We start from the raw sequence: 22738 nt of genomic DNA on the forward strand, positions 1-22738 counted from the left end.
TCTTGCCTCATGGGGCCCCCCTGGCCCATTGGGCCCCTGACAGGAGTCACCCCTGTCACCCCCTGATGGCGGCCCTGTTAATATATGTGTTTGCAGCTTTCTTATGGATAAAAACATAGCCCTAACAGCAACAGACCCTCATCACAATTAACCATATACATTTTTTTTTACAAAATACAATTTACATTATACTAGGTGGACTACACTTAACCTAAATGTACTAACACCCAAATCAACCACATTAAAGGGACAGTAGTACACTGTACAATTGTTTTTCCATTAATGTATTTTCAATGACTTGTTGTTATACCAGTTGTATAGATTGTTTGAGAAATTGCATTTTAAGGTTTATTGGTGTATATCAATTAGCTGGTTTTGTACTTTTAAACCACAACCTGTTAAAATGGGTTGAGCCTGCCGGTAGTATAATATCTTATGTTATCACTTTGTGTACACACACTTGCTTAATTATATTATGTAATGTTTGTCTGTAAACAAAAGCTAAATACTTAGAGAGAATAATGGATAAATAACATTGTATTACTTATAAAGCCTACACCCCACAGAGAGTGTAATTTGTTCTGCTGGCTGTGTTTTTTTAAGCTTTACTCGAGTATAAAAAAATTTCAGTATAGGTGTGGATACCACGGCCAAAATCAGCGATTTTAAATGCTGAAATAGGGGTAAAGGAGATAGTTTTAAACAATTTTATACACTCCAGCAGTTAAAATGGATCATTGGAAACAATTTAAAGGGGAGAGAATTTTGGGTAAACTATCCCTTTAACACTATACTGTCACCACTCTAAAGCAGAAATAAAGCTGTGATACCACCTTTCACATAAGACCATAAATCTCTCACACACATACATTGACACACACATATACGCACACACTCACACACATACACATTAACAACACACATATACCCACACACAAAAATATAACATCTTTCTTATTGTTTACATAGCTCAGCTGGAAAACTACTTAAAAATGCCAAAATTATATAAAGAGAAGAAATCCTCTGGAGCAGCTTTCAGAAAGAGACGAGCAGAGAAAGAAAAAGCTGGGAAGCAGATGTCTGGAGATTTAAAGAAGTACTTGACCTCTCACAAAATCAGAAAGCAAGATGCTCCTGCTTCAGAACCAGTTTCCAATCTGGGAGATGATCCAGTAGACATAGATATGGATGAGGATTCTTCAGCATCAGCTGCATCCTACAGACAGCCCATCACAGCCCAAGACACTGCTAATCTGGGTGATGCAAACGCAGAGGAAATACAAGAACAAGGAGATGATGAGCAACCTTCAACATCATCTGCATCACATATCTACTCTCTTGAAAAGACTATTGATACAGAAGGATCAAGTGATGAAGAAAGAGAAGAACTGGTGCAGAAGGAACAATCTTCTACTTTGGAGACTCTTGATTTGTCTGATCCAGCTGATTGGCCAGCTGTTCTCACCACCTCACTAAGGGATGCTATTGTCAGGAAAGGTCCTGCAAATCAAAAAGCAATTGTGGTTTTTCCCAAAGATGCATCCAATAGACGCTTTACTAAAGCAAATTACAAGCAACGGCTGCCAAACGGAGAAGAAACCTTTAGAAACTGGCTGGTTTATTCTGTTAAGCTGGACAAAGTGTTTTGTTTTTGTTGTAAGCTATTTGCAACTAAAACAACTACAAATTTGACATGCGGAGGATATAATGATTGGAAGAATTTGTCTCAAATTCTTTGCATTCATGAAATGTCTAATTCTCATCTTGTTGCTGTAAGAGACTGGAATGGACTCTCTAGAAGGATCTGGAAAAACGATAGATGCTACTTACCAGAGATTTTTGTCAGCAGAAACACAGCATTGGCAAAATGTTGTTAAACGGCTTGTAGGAATAGTAAAGTACCTTGGTCACCAGTGCTTAGCTTTCAGAGGTAGCAGTGATACATTATATAGTGAAAATAATTGCAATTATCTGCAACTTGTGGAAATGCTGGGCACATTTGATATGGTTATGCAGGAACATCTGAAGCGAATTAAAAATAAGGACATTTACCAACATTATTTGGGGAAGGACATTCAGCATGAACTAATCAGCCTTATAGCTAAAGAAATAAAGAGACAAATTATGCAGTTATTGAAAAATTCTAAGTATTATTCAATTATACTTGATTGTACCCCAGACATTAGTCTCTGTGAACAAATGACTATAATTGTTAGATTTGTGTCCATCAAGGAAGGGGAGTCTCCTACTGCTGAACCAGAAGTCTGTATACAGGGCCGCCACTAGAAATTTTGGGGCCCCTGACTTAATCATTGATCAGGGCCCCCCCCCCTCCTTTGACATGTGCAATTTTTGACCAAGTGACTAAAACGTATATGCACTTTATTCTTAATTGTCTATTTAAACTTGGAAATGTTGTAAAGGTAGTAACATACACACAGACACACTCATACACTGAAACACACAAACACACTCACACATAAGGATTCACATATAGACACTCTAGCAGACACGCAAACAAACACACTCAGACACAGAAACCCAAACAGACACTTAGCACTTGTTTACATTGACCTGACAAGAAATGAGGTAAACTACAGTTTTGTAAAAAAAGGAGATTTAGAAAACAAAATATGGAGTTCTGATTATCTTTTTGTAAAGGAAGATGACAACTAAATTATGACAACAGCATGCAGTGGCTGAAAGGAAGGGCCCTGAACTGCCTAAACAATAATTTAAAGGTTAAATGGTGGAGTGGTTACTTCCGGAAAGGTCTTGTTAGTCTCAAAGTCTGTAGAAAGATGTGAATAATTAGTAGTAAGGTCAAAATGTCCTAAAAAGGAACAGACAATGGACACACACACACAAACTCAAACTTGCACATAAACCCAAGGAAACACCGACAGAGACAGCCTCAGAAAACACACAAAGACATATACACACATACACACACAGAGACACCCACAGAAAACACACAAAGACATACACACACAGAGAGACAACCACATGAAAAACACAGAAAGACATACATACACACACCCTCACTGAGACCAGAAAACACACAAAGACATACACACACCCTCACAGAGACACCCACAGAAAACACAGACATACATACATACATACATACACACAAACACCCTCACAGAAACACCCATAGAAAAAGCTCAAAGACATATGCACACACCCTCACAGACATCCACAGAAAATGCACAAAGACATACACACCCACCCTCACAGAGAGACCCACAGATAAAAAATACATACACATAGAGACACAAACCAAAGCACAAAGACATAAACACATACACCCACAGAAACACTCACAGGAGGAAACATTTATGCACCTTGCATCCCCTAAATCAACAGTGTGTGACATGCATGATAAAAACAAATGCAGAAATTAAGAGATCACTTTTTAAAGAATCATATTTGTAAATGTGCAAACAAAAATAATTCTGTGAATTCAAAATTGTTCATTAATAAGCTGGGTTGATGGCTAGATGAAGAAAAGTACCTTTAAAAGGTTGACATATGTTTGTTTGATTTTTTCCCATTTTCCCCAACCAAGAGCACCACTTCAAATATAGTGTACAAATTTTCCCATCTGTCAGCTGTACTTATGGATTTTGAAAATGCTGTACTCTATATGGTCTTGGTGGGACCATAAGCTGTGGTACTCATACCATTAGATCTGGTTAAATGCAGGATTTAGGCTTGTTGGTATGTATTTCAAAACTAAGTCAGCTGTAGTGTAAACTGAACAGTTTTAAGTTAACCTGTCTCATTTCATTTATAGTATAAATTCAGTATTCAGTATAAAATTTTATGCAGATGTAAAAATCTTAGATAAAATGCCTCCTTGCATCTGGAAAGTCCTTGCATAAAGGGGCAGTAAACTGGAATGTAATATATATATATATATATATATATATATATATATATATATATATATATATATATATATATATATATATATAATGCATATCTGCCAAAAGGGCATCTACCATTTGTGTATTGAGGAGGAAACATTTCTGCATGGTTTTAAATATAGAATTTCTACAGCATTGTCAAATAATCATAAATACACTGCTGCTAAAAAAATGTGTTTTTATGGACCCCTAGCCCCACCATACAACTACTACCACACTGAAGTTACAATCCAAAATTGCACAAATAAATAAAAAACATTTGCTAAGTAAGTCCTACCTCCTCTTCAAATGAAAGTGATCTGCCGTCTGACTCAGGCACACACTGTACAAAGTGCCAAGTCTGTCTCACACTGAGCATAGTGGTTTAGTGCACACTAAGAAATCCTCTCAAATGCTAATACTTTACCTTGTAATAACATTTCCCATGCTCAATTAGCACTCTGCTGTAGTACCCACTGGTGGCTGCCAAAATTTTTTTTTTTAGTTCTTGCCTCATGGGGCTCCCCTGGCTCATTGGGCCCCTGACAGGAGTCACCCCTGTCACCCCCTGATGGTGGCCCTGTCTGTATACAAGAAAGATTTTTAGGTTTTATTCAAATCCACAGCTCAACTGGAGAAGGTCTGACTGAGGCAGTTTTGACTGAACTTGAAAATCTTAAGATTCCCCTTGGTGATATGAGAGGACAAGGATATGATAATGGTTCCAATATGAAAGGAAAACACCAAGGTGTCCAGAAAAGGATCCTTGATTTAAACTCACGTGCCTTTTATGTTCCCTGCAGCGCTCACACTTTAAATCTAGTGGTGAATGACGCAGCCATGTCAAGCAGGGATGCAACAACTTTCTTTTCTGTTGTGCAGAAAATATATGTTTTTTTGTCAGGGTCCACACTTCGTTGGAATGTCTTGAAAAAACACATTGGCAAACTAACAATAAAACCTTTGTCTGACACCAGATGGTCATCAAGAATTGATGCTGTTCGTCCGTTTAGGTTCCAGGTTGGAGAAATTTATGATGCTTTGACTGAAATTTCAAGAGATCACTCACACACAGCAATGGTAGCACAATGTGAAGCTGAATCACTCGCAAAATAATTAAATAACTTAAAAATTTTTTTGTTTCATTGTATTGTGGTATAAAATACTGAATAGAATTAACTTTGTCAGCAAACTTCTTCAAAGACAAACGATTTATCTCCCAGATGTGATTGATGTTTTGCAATCCACGACTACTTTTTTGAAAGATTATCGTTCAGATAAAGGATTTAAAGATTTGATCGAAGAGGCAAAAGAACTAGCTTTAGAAATGGAAATAGATCCTGTGTTTGCCCCTTTAGTGCGACAAACAAAGAAAAAGAGGTTGTTTTTTTATGAAGGTCCAGATGATTCAATTGTTGATCCTGACCAAAAATTTAAAGTTGAGTGCTTTTTCAGTATTTTGGATGTATGCATTAATTCTCTTGATGAGAGATTTGAGCAGATTAAGCATCACAGCAGGCACTTTCAATTTCTTTATGACATTCAGAAAATTAAAGATGTACCACAGGAAACACTGATGAAGCACTGTCTAGATTTGCAGAATGTTTTTTTACCGATAAAAACTCAGAAGATTCTGATCTAGATGGAGCACAACTATGTGAAGAGCTTAAAATATTGGCTCCTATCTTGAAACCTGCAATGACGCCTAGTCAAATTCTAGCATATGCAGTTAAAAATGGCTTTGCTCCAAATGTCTCCATTGCACTTTGTATACTATTGGCATTGCCGATATCTGTTGCCTCTGGTGAGCGAAGCTTTTCAAAGCTGAAATTAATAAAGAATTATCTTCGCTCTTCAATGTCACAAGAGAGATTGGTGGGACTTGCAATGATTTCTATTGAAAACCGTATTGCACGAAACATTGATTTTCATACTCTGCTTCAGGATTTTGTGAGTGCAAAAGCAAGAAAGGTTAAGTTTTTTTAAGGTTTTCTCACTTTGAATGTTTGCAATATCTTTTAAAGCACTTTATGTAAATTAGCACTGACAGACAACTTGCTGAGAAAGTTAAGTTCTTATGTTATAGTTTTTGAATATGGTTGTAATGTAAAAGGAATCAAGGGATTAATATGTTGATTTGAAACCTCATTGTTCCTAGTTGCACTACTACTTCACTCTTTTTGAGTGATAGCTGTTAAAGTTTTGCCTTGACCCTAACTGTTTTATTGTAGCAATGTTTGTGTGTAATGTTTTCCTCTGTTTAATGTGAATATTTATCATAAGTTCTAATTTGTCTGTGAACTGGAATATTGTGTGACTTGTTCTTACCCTAAGAAATTAAAGTCTAAGTCATACCGTTTACACTATTTCCTGCACTTTCACTCATTGTTGAAAATGTTATGTTTTATATTTTGTTGAACAACTGTTAATAAAATGCACTTTACAAAACCACAAATATGTGTTTTTATGTAAAAGAAAAATAAGTTGGCTTAATGGAGCGCAAATAAAATGTACTTGGTATGGGGGGAGTGGTCTTGAGGAGGGCAGGGAGGTTGGTGATATTGTCTGGGTTTTTTTGGTGGGGGGGGGGGGCGTCCAAATGCACCTTCGCCTGTGTAGACAAAAATCCTTGCACCGGCCTTGCCTATGGGATTAAATAAATAGTGGGATGTTTTTTTGTTTCATTAATACTCTGTGGTATGTGAAGAGTTAATATAGCAGTAGGGTATCAGTATTTTGTGGAGGTTAATCTGTCAATGATTAAGTGCCTGGCAGGCATGGAACTCACCTGGATACGTGTCCTTGCTGTTAATTATTTGTTGCTCACATTAATTTAATCAAGAATTAATAAATGTTTTTTTTCCAGATCGTTATGCCAAGTCTTGTGAAAATCCAATCCTGCCCCCAACCCTGTTTCTGTGAGCTGGCTCAGGGCTAGGTCCTGCACCCCCAGCATTAAAATGATTCTCCTCATAATGGCTGTCTCTGTACACTGCTAAATGGATCCAAGAGCTCTGATGGATTTGCAATCAGTGCTGGATTGGTCTGCGACAGCTCCAGGGGGCCTCACACCTGGGTAGGTAAACTCAGGGTCAAGTCCTACAAAAAAAAGTGTGGGAACTCACCAAGACTTTCACCCTCCCTCAAAATTAATATTGTTTTATTTATATATATACTAGTTGGTAAGTCTGCCCAGAGGGCAGTCTATATGTTGTAAAAACAACCCCCCAAGGTACAAAAAATTAAATAGAAATACAGAAAAAATAAACACATTATCCAAAATAAAAAAAATAAACCTAATCCCTATGAAAAAAAAAAATAAAAAAAAAAATAAAAACACCCCCTATTCTAATGCTAAACTACCAAAAGCCCTAAAAATGGCTTTTTTTTTTTTTTCAGAAGTCCGGCGGAGAAGGTCTTCTTCTAGGTGGGTCCATCATCTTCATCCACAGCAAAGGCAGTGTGGAGTGGAAGTCCGGAGTGGTCTTCTCAGTTGTGGCAATCCTCGGTGGTGGTCCTCGTTGGCGGGGGTCCTCGGCAGCGGTGGTCCTCAACGGCGGCGGTCCTTGGGGACATGGAGGCTCCTCTTCATCCAATCGTCCGTGGTATACTGAAGAAAGAATGCAAGGTACCGCAATCAATTTGGGGTACCTTGCATTCCTATTGGCTGAATTTTTCAAAACAGCCAATAGGATTAGAGCTACTAAAATCCTATTGGCTGTTCAAATCAGCCAATAAGATTTCAGTAGCTCTCATCCTATTGACTGATTTTTGAAAATTTCAGCCAATAGGAATTCAAGGTACCCCAATAAATATGGGGTACCTTGAATTCTTTCTTTATTGTGCAACTGACGATCGCATGAAGAGGAACCACAAAGCCTTCTCCGAGGACCGCTATCGTCGAGGACCGCCTATGCCGCCACCAAGGAGCGCCACCGAGGAGCTCCACATCTGGGAAGACCGCTCCGGACCTCCACTCTGCGCTGCCTTCTCTGTGGATGAAGATGATGGACCCGCCTGGAAGAAGACCTTCTACGCTGGACTTCAGGAACCGTGAGTACCTATTTGGGGCTTTAGTGTTAGGTTTTTTTAAAAAAAAATTAAGTTTTTTTTTGGGTACTTTGAAAAAGAGCTGAATGCCCTTTTAAGGGCAGTGATAAAGAGCTAAATGCCCTTTTAAGGGCAATGTCCATACAAATGCCCTTTTCAGGGCAATGGGTAGTTTAGGTTTTTTAGAGCTAGGTTTTTTATTTTGGGGGGGTTTGGTGGGTGGGGGGGGTTTACTGTTAGGGGGACTTTGTTTATTTTTAATGTAAAAGAGCTGTTTAACGTTCAATCCGATTGGCTGATCCAATCAGCTAATCAGATTGAGCTTGCATTCTATTGGCTGATCGGAACAGCCAATAGAATGCGAGCTCAATCTGATTGGATCAGCCAATCGGATTGAACTTGAATCTGATTGGCTGATTGAATCAGCCAATCAGATTTTCTTACCTTAATTCCGATTGGCTGATAGAATCCTATCAGCCAATCGGAATTTGAGGGACGCCATCTTGGATGACGTAATTTAAAGGAAACTTAATTCGTCTTTCAGTCGTCGGGCCAGCTGGATGTTTCGCTTCGGAGGTCCGAAGAAAGAAGATTGAAGATGCCGCTTGGAGAAAAATGTCGCCCCGATGGAGGACCTCTTCTTTGCCGCTTGGATGAAGACATCGCCGGATGGAAGACTTCTTCTTTGCCGCTTGGATAAAGACATCGCCCGGATTGGATGAAGAGTTCGGCCCGGCTGGGTGAAGACGACTCAAGGTAGGGAGATCTTCTGGGGCTTAGTGTTAGGTTTTTTTAAGGGGGGGTTGGCTGGGTTTAGAGTAGGGGTATGTGGGTGGTGGGTTTTAATGTTGGGGGTGGTATTGTGTTTTTTTTTACAGGCAAAAGAGCTGATTACTTTGGGGCATGCCCCGCAAAAAGCCCTTTTAAGGGCTGGTAAAAGAGCTGGTTAATTTTTAATTTAGAATAGGGTAGGGCATTTTTTTATTTTGGGGGGCTTTATTATTTTATTAGGGGGCTTAGAATAGGTGAAATTAGTGTTTGTTTGTTTTTTGTAATTTAGTTTAGTGTATTTAATTGTATTTTAGTTTAGATATTTGTAGTTTATTTAATTTATTGATAGTGTAGATGTATTTGTAACTTAGGTTAGGATTTATTTTACAGGTAAATTGGTAATTATTTTAACAAGGTAGCTATTAAATAGTTATTAACTATTTAATAGCTATTGTACCTAGTTAAAATAAATACCAAGTTACCTGTAAAATAAATATAAAGCCTAAAATAGCTACAATGTAATTATTAATTATATTGTAGCTATCTTAGGGTTTATTTTATAGGTAAGTATTTAGATTTAAATAGGAATATTTTAATTAATAATATTAATATTAATTAGATTTATTTTAATAAGAATTTAGTTAGGGGTGTTAGAGTTAGATAGGGTTATTATACTTAATATATATATATAATATAATAACTATATTAACTATATTAACCCTAATATAATTAGGGTTAATATAGTTAATATATATAATATTATTACTATATTAAGTATATTAACCCTAATATAATTAGGGTTAATATAGGTGGCGGCGGTGTAGGGGGATTAGATTAGGGGGTAATACATTTATTATAGGTGGCGGCGGTATAGGGTGATTAGATTAGGGGGTAATACATTTATTATAGGTGGCGGCGGTGTAAGGAGATTAGATTAGGAGGTAATACATTTATTATAGGTGGCGGCGGTGTAGGGGATTTAGATTATAGGCAAAAGAGCTGATTACTTTGTGACAATGCTCCGCAAAAAGCCCTTTTAAGGGCTGGCAATAGAGCTGTTTACTTTGGGGTAATGCCACGCAAAAAGCCCTTTTCAGGGCTATTTATAAAGTTAGACTTAGGTTTAGTGGTAGGGATAGTTTAGTATTTTAGAGGTTAATTAATTTAATATAGCTGGCGGCGGGGTAGGGGATTAGATTAGGGGTTAATAATTTAATATAGCTTGCGGCGGGGTAGGAGGATTAGATTAGGGGTTAATAATTTTATATAGCTGGCGGCGGGGTAGGGGGATTAGATTAGGGGTTAATAATTTAATATAGCTGGCGGTGGGGTAGGGGGATTAGATTAGGGGTTAATAATTTAATATAGCTGGCGGTGGGGTAGGGGGATTATATTAAGGGCTAATAATTTAATATAGCTGGCGGCAGTGTAAGGGGCTCACATTAGGGGATAGGTAATGTAGGTTGCGGCGGTGTAAAGGGCTCACATTAGGGGGTAGTTAATGTAGGTGGCGACGGTGTAAGGGGCTCACATTAGGGGGTAGTTAATGTAGGTGGCGGCGGGGTCCGGGAGCGGCGGTTTAGGGGTTAATAACTTTATTAGGGATTGCGGCGGGGGATTATGGTTGACAGGTAGATAGACATTGCGCATGCGTTAGGTGTTAGGTTTTATTTAGCAGTTCGCGGTTGACAGGTAGATAGACATTGCGCATGCGTTAGGTGTTAGGTTTTATTTTGCAGGTAGTTTAGGGAGTTACGGGGCTCCAATACACAGTGTAAGGCTTACTACGCCTGCAATTTGTGGCAAGGTGAAAATGGAGTAAGATTTCTCCATTTTCGCCACGTAAGTCCTTACGCTATATATTGGATACCAAACTGCGCTGGTTTGGCATACCTGTCTATGGCTCAAAAAACTACGGCCGAAGGCAGAAATATATGAGCGTAACTTCTAGGTTACGCCGTATATGTGATACCAAACCAGCGCAAAATTTGGCGTCGCCGGCTTTTGCGGGTGACGCTGCATATCGGATCGAGGCCTTGATATCCTACTGAAGCTGCTGATTAGCAGTTTATATGATAATTAATGAAATACACCTGTTTAGGTGAATAGCCAATGAGATGTCAGATTGTGCTTTTAAATATGGTGCTATTCTTTAAGGTGATGGAGTCTATTAATGTAGGTGCGGACAGACATGATCCGCTAAAGCAAATCATGTCCACTGCACATCGATAAATGCCGACAGTATACGCTGACGGCATTTATCATGGCACCAGCAGTTCAATCGGCCGCTAGCAGGGGGATTCAATCAACCCGATCGTATTTGATCGGGCTGATTGCTGTCCGCCACCTCAGAGGTGGCGGACAAGTTAAAGGGACAGTCTACACCAGAATTTATGTTGGTGTTTTTATATGGATCAAATGATTTTATGAATTATAATATAGCTATATATATCTATTTTTATACAGCTAAATGCATTTAATACTTGTTTAGATATGTTGCTATTTTAGTGTAGTTATATATGTGTGAGCCTTTTTTAACCACTAGTGCCCATATAATCCAAGTAATCTGTCAGATACGAGTGTATTAGGATATATGTGGTAAAAAGGTAAATCCCTTCCTGAGAGGAAGTATGTCAGGTGTGTGTATAAATTGCAGTCCTACAGGTAGTTTGTTAGCTTGTATTTTCATATACCCCTGAAGAAGTCTGCCCGTGTGCAGAGGAAACGCGTGGGGTAACTAACTCCTACCATCAAAGTGTTTAGGACTGCTGCTCTTTTGAGTTTCTCTTTGGCACCTGCCGTATGTGACAGGAAGCGGGTCTCTTGGTGCTGCTGGTCGGCGTCTGAGGTGTTCCCGCTGAGATTTGCTACAGGCGAAAGACAACTAGCCAGAGGGCATTACCGCTCATACATTACTGTCATCTTGTAAGTGTGCAATTTTCTGTGTGTGTCATTTACCTGAATAAACGCTGCTGTGATTCGTGGATGCGCTGTTTTCTTCTTGTCATTTCTACACCAGAATTGTTATTGTTTGAAAATATAGATAACCCCTTTATTACCCATTCCCCAATTTTGCATAACCAACAAAGTTATACAAATATATGTTTTACCTCTGTGATTACCTTGTATCTAAGCCTCTGCAGACTGCCCCCTTATCTCAGTAATTTTGACAGACATGCAGTTTAGCCAATCAATGCAGACTCCTAAATAACTCCACGGGAGTGAGCACAATGTTATCTATATGACACACATGAACTAGCACTGTCTAACTGTGTAAAACTTTTAAAATGCTCTGAGCTAAGAGGGGGTTTTCAACGGTTTAGAAATCAGTTTGAGCCAACCTAGGTTTAGCTTTTCAAAAATACCACCAAGGGAACAAAGCAAATTTAATGATAAAAGTCAATTGGAAAGTTGTTTAAAATTGCATGCCCTATCTGAATCATGAAAGTTTAATTTTGACTAGACTGTCCCTTTAAGGAGCAGCGGTCTTAGGACCGCTGCTTCTTAACTTCCGCTTCAGTCAGAAGTGAAGCGGAGAGGGTCGGAAGTAGCATCCGCTGCTTCACAAATAGACACCTATGAGCAAGGCCCAAGGCCGAAACATGTTAGAGCTCTATCTCTGATGTTGCTGTTATTTTAATACATTTATAAATAAATTTTGGAATTTTAAGATGCAGTGCCAGCTTTTCCTTTCTATTGTATATTCTCATATACATATATATTTATGTGTTAATATGTGTAAATATTCATATACATATATATTTCCAGCCTGCTCTCCTTCATGCTTGTCTCTCCCATGCCACAGCCACTCCCCTTCCCCAGCCTACCAGCACAGCACAGGTAACTCCCTTTGTTTAACTTTCTTCCTACAGCCACTGCCCCGCCTCCCAGCCCTCCCACCTCCCAGCACCTATTTAATGGAAGTTGCTGTGCGTCCGCGCAGCGCGCGCATGCGGCGCTGGCGTGCCAAAGGCAAGCCCATCTGCGCCCGTCCTCGCCTGGACCGCGTCCAGCGCCACTAACCCTGGCTCCCACAACCACCGCCACTACAACGCCAGCACCCTCTTCCATCTCAACACCGGTAGATCATCTGCCTGCCACCACGCATCCCCGACGAACACCATCGGACCCTTCACCTGCCGCAACTGCACCTTCCCCTCCCTCCAAATCACTAACCTGCCAGTCACCTCTCACGCCTTCTCCTCCCTCCGAACCACTAACCTGCCAGTCACCTCACGCAAAAACAACCGCAACCACCTCAACTGCATCCTCCTCAACACCCGCAAGCACGCCGTCGAAATCTGGAACCTGCTCAACTCCACCTCCCCGGACGTTGCCTTCCTTACTGAAACCTGGCTGAACCCTACATCAATGCCGGACATTGCCATCGCCATCCCCGACGGATACAAGATCTCCCACAAGGACCGCAGCAACCGACCGGGAGGAGGCATCGCCATCGTCCACAAACACTCCCTCCACGTCACAACCAGCTCTGACTACCACTCACCAGTCTTGGAACACCTACACTTCAAGATCCAGGTCAGTCCCAACACTACCCTCCGTGGCACCCTCATCTACAGATCTCCCGGACCTCGTCCTGCCTTCTGTGACTCCATCACCGACCTCATTGCACCCCACGCCCTCCCCTCAACAGACTACATCCTCCTCGGTGACCTCAACTTCCACCTAGACAACCCCAATGACCACAACACTGCCAACCTCTTAGAAAAGCTTGGAACCATCGGTCTAAAGCAACTCGTCAACTCCCCAACCCACTCAGCCAGACACACACTCGACCCTATCTTCTCAGCAGGCAACCACATCTCAGTCAACCACATCACCGAACGCCATTGGACCGACCACCATTGCATACATTTTTCCTTCAACAAACCCACCGCACACCTCCGGCAGCACCACCCACCCCGCAGAAACTGGAACAACATCACCGAAGACCAACTGAACAAGTGCCCCCCAGCCACCTCCACAGATGCCAACTCCTCTGCCCGCAACCTCCACCACTGGCTCACAGTCTGCGCCAACACCCTCGCCCCTCTCAAGAAACCGTCCAACCGCCAACCCATCATCAAGGCTAGTTGGTTCACCCCTGCCCTCCAGGACTCCAAACACCACTGCAGGCGATTGGAAAGGACCTGGAGATCCAGCAAGACCCCCTCAAATAAAACAGCCTACAAAGAAGCCATCACTACCCACCACCACCTCATCAAAACCACCAAGAAGACAGCCATCCAAGATAGAATCAATGCCAACGTCCACAACAGCAAGGAGCTGTTCACAGTAATCAAGGAATTCTCCAATCCCAACAGCAACACCAACGACATCCCGCCCTCCCAGGACCTCTGCGATAACCTCGCAATGTACTTCCACCGCAAGATTGTCGACATCTATGACAGCTTCGTGCCCCAGAACTCACCCACCACCGCCTACCCACCAACTCCCACCAATACCTCACCCAAATACACCACCGCCTACCCCCCACTGACCATCTGGAGCCCCCTCACCACAGAGGACACCATCAGGATCATGAGATCGATCCACTCCGGAGCACCCTCGGACCCATGCCCGCATCACATTTGCAACAAAGCGGTTGACACCATCGCCCCCGAGCTCTGCAGCACCATCAACTGCTCCATCGAAACCGGCACCTTCCCGGATGACTGGAAGCACGCAGAATTAAAACCCCTACTGAAAAAACCCACGGCTGACCCCAATGATCCGAAGAACTACTGCTCAATCTCTTTGCTCCCCTTTGCGGCCAAAGTCATCAAGAAGTCCATCAACGCACAACTCGTTGACTACATTGAAGCCAACCACACCCTGGACCCCTCCCAATCAGGTTTCAGTAGCAACCACAGCACCGAGACTGCCCTCCTCGCCGCCACAGATGACATCCTTGCCCTACTCGACCGAGGAGAGACCGCCGCCCTCATTCTCCTAGACCTCTCAGCAGCATTCAACACTGTCTCCCACCCCACCCTCCGCAACCGACTACACGATGCCGGCATACGCGACAAAGCCCTGGAATGGATCACCTCCTTCCTCACCGGCAGAACCCAGAAAGTTAGACTCCCACCCTTCACCTCCAAGCCCACAGAAATCAGCTGTGGTGTACCCCAAGGCTCTTCTCTGAGCCCCACCCTATTCAACATCTACATGGCCCCTCTCTCCGCCATCGCCCGACGACACAACCTCAACATCGTCTCCTACGCCGACGACACCCAGCTAATCATCTCACTCACCAGTGACCCCACCACCACCAAGAGAAACATCCACGAAGGGCTGACAGCAGTCGCCACCTGGATGAACTACAACTGCCTAAAGCTAAACGCAGACAAGACCGAAGTCCTCCTCCTCGGCCCCACCACATCCACGTGGAATAACTCCTGGTGGCCCACAGCCCTCGGACACCCTCCAACCCCCACCGACCATGCACGAAATCTAGGCGTCATCCTGGACTCATCACTCTTCATGGACTGGCAAATCAACGCCGTCTCTTCTACATGCTTCCACACACTTCACCTGTTGCGAAAGATCTTCAAATGGATCCCAACCGAGACCAGGAAGACCGTCACTCACACCCTCGTCAGCAGCCGACTGGACTATGGTAACGCACTCTACGCCGGCACCACCATCAAGCTCCAAAAGAGACTACAGCACATCCAGAACTCCTCGGCCAGACTAATCCTTGACATCCCTCGTCAATGCCACATCACCAAATACCCGCGGGACCTGCACTGGCTCCCCATCAACAAAAGAATAACCTTCAAGCTTCTCACCCACGCATTCAAGGCCCTCCACAACATCGGTCCCGAATACTTGAACCACCGCGTTACCTTCTACACCCCTGCCAGACAACTTCGATCGGCCGACTAAGCCCTCGCTGTCATTCCCCGCATCAGGAAAACCACAGCGGGAGGCAGATCCTTCTCTCACCTGGCTGCCAAGACTTGGAACACCCTCCCGCTGCACCTTAGACAAGCTACTGCCCTAACTAAGTTCAGAAAGGACCTCAAGACCTGACTCTTCGACTGAACTGCAACCCTCAGCGCCTTGAGACCCTTACGGGTGAATAGCCACGCTTTACAAGAACCCAATAGATAGATAGATATTTATGTGTTAATATGTGTTAATATTCATATACATATATATGTGTTAATATGTGTAAATATTCTTATATACATATATATTTATGTGTTAATATGTGTAAATATTCATATACATATATATGTATGTGTTAATATGTGTAAATATTCATATACATATATATTTATGTGTTAATATGTGTAAATATTCGTGTATACATATATATTTATGTGTTAATATGTGTAAATATTCATATACATATATATTTATGTTTTATTATGTGTAAATATTCTTATATATATATATTTATGTGTTAATATGTGTAAATATTCATATACATATATATGTATGTGTTAATATGTGTAAATATTCATATACATATATATTTATGTGTTAATATGTGTAAATATTCGTGTATACATATATATTTATGTGTTAATATGTGTAAATATTCATATACATATATATTTATGTGTTAATATGTGTACATATTCTTATATACATATATATTTATGTGTTAATATGTGTAAATATTCATATACATATACATTTATGTGTTAATATGTGTAAATATTCATATACATATATATTTATGTGTTAATATGTGTAAATATTCATATACTGTACATATATATTTATGTGTTAATATGTGTAAATATTCTTATATACATATATCTTTATGTGTTAATATGTGTAAATATTCTTATATACATATATCTTTATGTGTTAATATGTTTAAATATTCTTATATACATATATCTTTATGTGTTAATATGTGTAAATATTCTTATATACATATATATTTATGTGTTAATATGTGTAAATATTCATTTACATATATATTTTTAATTTGTTGCGCGACTACCCCCTGTGCTGTGCTAGGTGCTTTGCCGTGTCTCACGGCATGAGAACGAGGCTCCCGTTGGAGCCTATGAAAGCATGCTCTTGTGAACGCAAAGCTTCCATGCAATGCAAACGCAAGGTTGCGTTCGCATTGCACCTAACTTGTGATACCAGCACACATTTCTGTGTGCTGGTATTACAGAGTGGAGCGCAAATATTGTGCTTGAGAAAGCGCAATGTTGCGCTCCACTCGTAGTCTAGGCCACTATTTTCCACCACCAAGTGGCTTATTTAACAGTTCACAGATCTAATGGTATGTTTGTTCACCAAGGTATAGTACCTCTTTACTCTTTGGTCTTAAAGGGACAGTATACACTAATTTTTATATAACTGTATAGCTATAATAGACACTACTATAATGAATAATATGCACAGATACTGATATAAAAATCCAGTATAAACCCTTTTAAAAACTGAATTAGAAGCTCCCAGTTTAGCACGGTTGTTGAGGTAGTCTGGGACACCCACTGAAAGGGGCTGCGTAAACAAAAAGAGCAGGCACTCCCCACCTCCCCCCTTTCCTGCATATGAAAAGACAGATCATATAAACAGGAGCCTGCAGGAGTCTGTAAACGCATGTATACATCTGACACTGTGGGGCTTGGTTAGGAGTCTGAAAATCAGCACAATGTTCTTAAAAAATAAGCAAAACTATACATTTTTATACAAATACTACTAGATGGGCTATATAAATGGATCATCTACAAAACATTTATGCAAATAAAAATCTAGTGTACAATGTTCCTTTAAGGATGTTGATAGTTCTTTGAATCTCTTCATTTGAGAATTACATATATATTGTAACATTGATTTATTTATTTTATAAATTATTAACATGCTGATTACATTTGGATGCAAAAATGATGCTGGAATATCTGCACTTTTTGCTCAGAGCCTCAGACTAAACAAGTTTTTTCCAGATGTTCTTTATTATTATTATTATACTAGAATGTACCTTTAAAACACACAATTTTTATGGTAAAAACAACAACTTTGTAGTGCACTTTCAGTATTTATTTTGCCCTCTTTTCTATTAATTTAACTCTGAAAATTGTGTATTTTCTATTTTCTGTAAGAATCATAAGTTACAAACTACAAATTTCAGAAACATACCCTGCAACATTCTACACAGTGATTGTGTGATTAGTGTTGTAGCTAACTTAAATTTATTCCTAACTAACCACAGCAGAAGGGATATGATAAAAAAATAGTATCTTCCTGGACTGCAAAATAATTTAAATGTTACTGTCAAAATGAAAGTTTAAATGGCTTTGTACCTTCTAAAATGTTGTATTTATGTTATAATATATGTTATGCATTTATAAAATAAGAATTTTATGAAAGTATTGTCATCAAGGGATTTCAGTGCACTGAAGATATAACAGTTTTCATGTTTATTATCATGTTAAATTATACAAAGGGAGAGGATGTTACCATCTGAAATCAAGCACAATGAGAAGGGTGTAGCTCAGATACTCTGCTTGCACACATGCACATACACACGCTCATTCATACAGTGGCATCACTAGAAAGTAATAATGAGGGGGCACTTGCTTAGGCCCATGCAAGGGGAGGGGCAGAATAGGGTGTGCCGTAGGTGGGTCTGCAATAGGAGGGGTGGGGCCAGACCAAACATGGGCAGGGAGTGTCATGGGTGTTGCTGGGTAGGGATTGTGCAGGACCAGTGGGGTTGGGGAAGCCATCAGTAGAGTAGTGGTTGAAAAAGCAAGGGGGAGCACAATTGGCAGCATATGGGAGGAACCATTATGCCCCCCTCTTTCACCCCCTGGTGACACCACTGCACATTCACCATGCACATTGCACACAACACACAAGCTCACACTCTAGTTACATATACCAATCCCGAGCTAGAGTAAATTATATGACATTTCCAAACTCATTAGGAATGGTGATGCTTTAAAAAAAAATCGGAACAAAATATAGGCAGGGAAGGCAGATTTGTGACAGCAGTAACAGATGGTATCCGGTGGTTGCCCAAGGAATGGTTCCGCTCATGTTGGTTTGGAAGACCCCATTCATGGCAAGTACATGGTTTTCCAGTCTGCTCCCTGTGGGAGACACAAACATATTACTGCCTTTATCTGTTATTATTATTTATTTATTTATAAAACATGTTCCACAGCTCATTAAAGACACATGTGATTTTCCATAAACACCTAGATTACAAGTGGAGCACAATATTTACCATGAGAAGCACAAATGCTTGCGCAAGCTCACGGTACTAACACTCCCTATACTTTCTATGATGAGCACAAAGTGGAAACTCACGTTCGTATTACAAATTCATGGTTAACCCTTGAACTCAAGCGATAATATAATTAAAACTGGAAATATTAACCAAAGTGAAAACCTCTGGTAAAGTCATTGTGACAGGACTCCATAAACCACGAAACTGGCCTCTTTTATTTTCACGCTATTTAAAAAATTCTATGCATTGCTTTTGTGCATAAGCAAAAAACACTGTCATTTTTAGATGTATTAAAGGGACTGTAGACACCAAAAATATTATTGTTTAAAAAGATAGATAATCCCTTTATTTACCTTTCTCCAGTTTTGCATAAACAACACGGTTTAATTAATATACTTTTTTACCTCTGTGATTACCTTGTATCTAAGCCTCTGCAGACTGCCTTCTTATCTCAGATCTTTGACAGACTTGCATTTCAGGCGATTAGTGCTGACTCTTAAATACCTCCACAGATGTGAGCACAATGTTTACTATATGGCACACATGAACTAACACCCTCTAGCTGTGGAAAATCTTTCAAATGCATTCAGATAAGAGGCGGCCTTCAAGGTCTTAGGAATAAGCATATGACTCTACCTAGGTTTAGTTTTCAACTAAGAATATCAGTCCTATAATTTAAAAATGTAAATACACAAAAATGAGAACAAAAAAAATGCATTAGTATATTTTAATTTATACTATTTTCATTATTGAAAATGAGATTTTTTTATCTGACAGCATGCCATGTCTTTGTGCTGAAGGCTGTGAGTTCACTTTCAAAATCCATTGTATGAGTTTTCAAAAATATTAAGATGAAATCTGTGGGTAAGTAATAGATGTCATTTTCGAAATTACAATATTTCATGATGTGGTTACAATAACAAATATATTTATAGGTTGTGAAATGTTATTTATTGTTATTTTTTATTATTGTTTAATCCATTTGAGGTGGGGCATTTTGGGCATACAATACATGTGTGCATGATGTGTTATTTATATGCAGTATACTGTAATACATGTGTGTATAATGTGTTATTTATATGCAGTATACTGTAATACATGTGTGTATGATGTGTTATTTATATGCTGTATACTGTAAAACTGTTCATTATACATTTTTCTTACTTCATTTACTGTAAATAAGATGTTGGTTTTTTTTTAAATTTGTCAAGGTTTTTCTCTAGAAACAAGAGTATGGGATATTAAAGGGACGTGAAACCCAAACTTTCATGATTTAGAAAGAGCATTACATTTTAAACAACTTGCCAATTTACTTCTATTATCTAATTTACTTCATTATCTTAATATCCTTTCTTGAAAAACATATCTAAATAGGCTTAGTAGCTGCTAATTGGTGGCTGCTCAAAGGAGCCTCGTGTGATTGGCTCACTCATGTGCATTTCTACTTCTTCAACAATACTAAGAGAATTAAGCAAATTAAATAATAGAAGTACATTGGAATGTTGTTTAAAATTGTACTCTCTATCTGAATCATAAAATACATTTCTCCAACATTGGTGTGTCCGGTCCACGGCGTCATCCTTACTTGTGGGATATTCTCTTCCCCAACAGGAAATGGCAAAGAGTCCCAGCAAAGCTGGTCACATGATCCCTCCTAGGCTCCGCCCACCCCAGTCATTCTCTTTGCCGTTGCACAGGCAACATCTCCACGGAGATGGTTAAGAGTTTTTTGGTGTTTAAATGTAGTTTTTATTCTTCTATCAAGTGTTTGTTATTTTAAAATAGTGCTGGTATGTACTATTTACTCTGAAACAGAAAAGGATGAAGATTTCTGTTTGTAAGAGGAAGATGATTTTAGCAGACAGTAACTAAAATCGATTGCTGTTTCCACATAGGACTGTTGAGATGAAGTAACTTCAGTTGGGGGAAACAGTTAGCAGACTTTTCTGCTTAAGGTATGACTAGACATATTTCTAACAAGACTGTGTAATGCTGGAAGGCTGTCATTTCCCCTCATGGGGACCGGTAAGCCATTTTCTTAGTCAAAAACAAACAGAATAAAGGGCTTATTATGGGCTAAAAAACTGGTAGACATTTTTATGGGCTAAATCGATTGCTTTATTTGTGCATATTATTCAAATTTAGGCTAACAATTGACATTTATAATCTTGGGGAACGTTTATAAAACGGCAGGCACTGTATTGGACACCTTTTTCAGTCAGGGGGCCTTTCTAGTCATAGACTGAGCCTCATTTTCGCGCCACTAATGCGCAGTTATTTTTTGAGAGCAAGGCATGCAGATGCATGTGTGAGGATCTAAGAATCTCTGAAAAAGCTTTTAGAAGGCATCATTTGGTATCGTATTCCCCTCAGGGCTTGGTTGGGTCTTAGCAAAGACTGTATCTGGGACTGTATAGGGGTTAAATTGAAAAACGGCTCCGGTTCCGTTATTTTAAGGGTTAAAGCTCTGAAATTTGGTGTGCAATACTTTTAAGGCTTTAAGACACTGTGGTGAAAATTTGGTAATTTTTGAACAATTCCTTCATACTTTTTCACATATTCAGTAATAAAGTGTTTCTGTTTGAAATTTAAAGTGACAGTAACGGTTTTATTTTAAAACGTTTTTTGTGCATTGTTGACAAGTTTAAGCCTGTTTAACATGTCTGTACCTTCAGATAAGCTATGTTCTATATGTATGAAAGCCAATGTGTCTCCCCATTTAAATTTATGTGATAATTGTGCCATAGCGTCCAAACAAAGTAAGGACAGTACTGCCACAAATAATGATATTGCCCAAGATGATTCCTCAAATGAGGGGAGTAAACATGATACTACATCATCTCCTACTGTGTCTACACCAGTTTTGCCCATGCAGGAGGCCCCTAGTACATCTAGTGCGCCAATACTTATTACCATGCAACAATTAACGGCTGTAATGGATAACTCCATAGCAAATCTTTTATCCAAAATGCCTACTTATCAGAGAAAGCGCGATTGCTCTGTTTTAAACACTGAAGAGCAAGAGGACGCTGATGATAATTATTCTGTCATACCCTCACACCAATCTGAAGAGGCCATGAGGGAGGTTTTGTCTGAGGGAGAAATTTCAGATTCAGGAAAAATTTCTCATCAAGCTGAACCTGATGTTGTGACATTTAAATTTAAATTAGAACATCTCCGCGCACTGCTTAAGGAGGTGTTATCTACTCTGGATGATTGTGACAATTTGGTCATTCCAGAGAAATTATGCAAGATGGACAGGTTCCTAGAGGTTCCGGTGCCCCCCGACGCTTTTCCTATACCCAAGCGGGTGGCGGACATAGTAAATAAAGAGTGGGAAAAGCCCGGCATACCTTTTGTTCCTCCCCCTATATTTAAGAAATTATTTCCTATGGTCGACCCCAGAAAGGACTTATGGCAGACAGTCCCCAAGGTCGAGGGGGCAGTTTCTACTCTAAACAAACGCACTACTATTCCTATTGAAGATAGTTGTGCTTTCAAAGATCCTATGGATAAAAAATTGGAAGGTTTGCTTAAAAAGATTTTTGTACAGCAAGGCTACCTTCTACAACCAATTTCATGCATTGTTCCTGTCACTACGGCAGCGTGGTTCTGGTTCGAGGAACTAGAAAAGTCGCTCAGTAGAGAAACTCCATATGAGGAGGTTATGGACAGAGTTCACGCACTTAAATTGGCTAACTCTTTTATTTTAGATGCCGCTTTGCAATTAGCAAAATTAGCGGCGAAAAATTCAGGGTTTGCTATTGTGGCGCGCAGAGCGCTTTGGCTAAAG

At 40.0% G+C, this 22738-nt stretch overlaps 1 protein-coding gene across 1 annotated transcript in view; it reads right to left on the reverse strand.

The window, feature by feature from the left end:
- Positions 1-18134: 18134 nt before the first annotated feature.
- FXYD2 (FXYD domain containing ion transport regulator 2) overlaps positions 18135-22738 on the reverse strand; it is a 41101-nt gene continuing 36497 nt past the window's right edge. Inside the window, exon 7 of the mRNA XM_053691286.1 lies at positions 18135-18805. The gene's annotated coding sequence lies outside the window, so the exon portion shown is untranslated. The remainder of the gene's footprint in view (positions 18806-22738) is intronic.

This window comes from Bombina bombina, chromosome 8 (genome assembly GCF_027579735.1).
Source record: "Bombina bombina isolate aBomBom1 chromosome 8, aBomBom1.pri, whole genome shotgun sequence".
NCBI classification, from domain to species: Eukaryota; Metazoa; Chordata; class Amphibia; order Anura; family Bombinatoridae; genus Bombina; species Bombina bombina.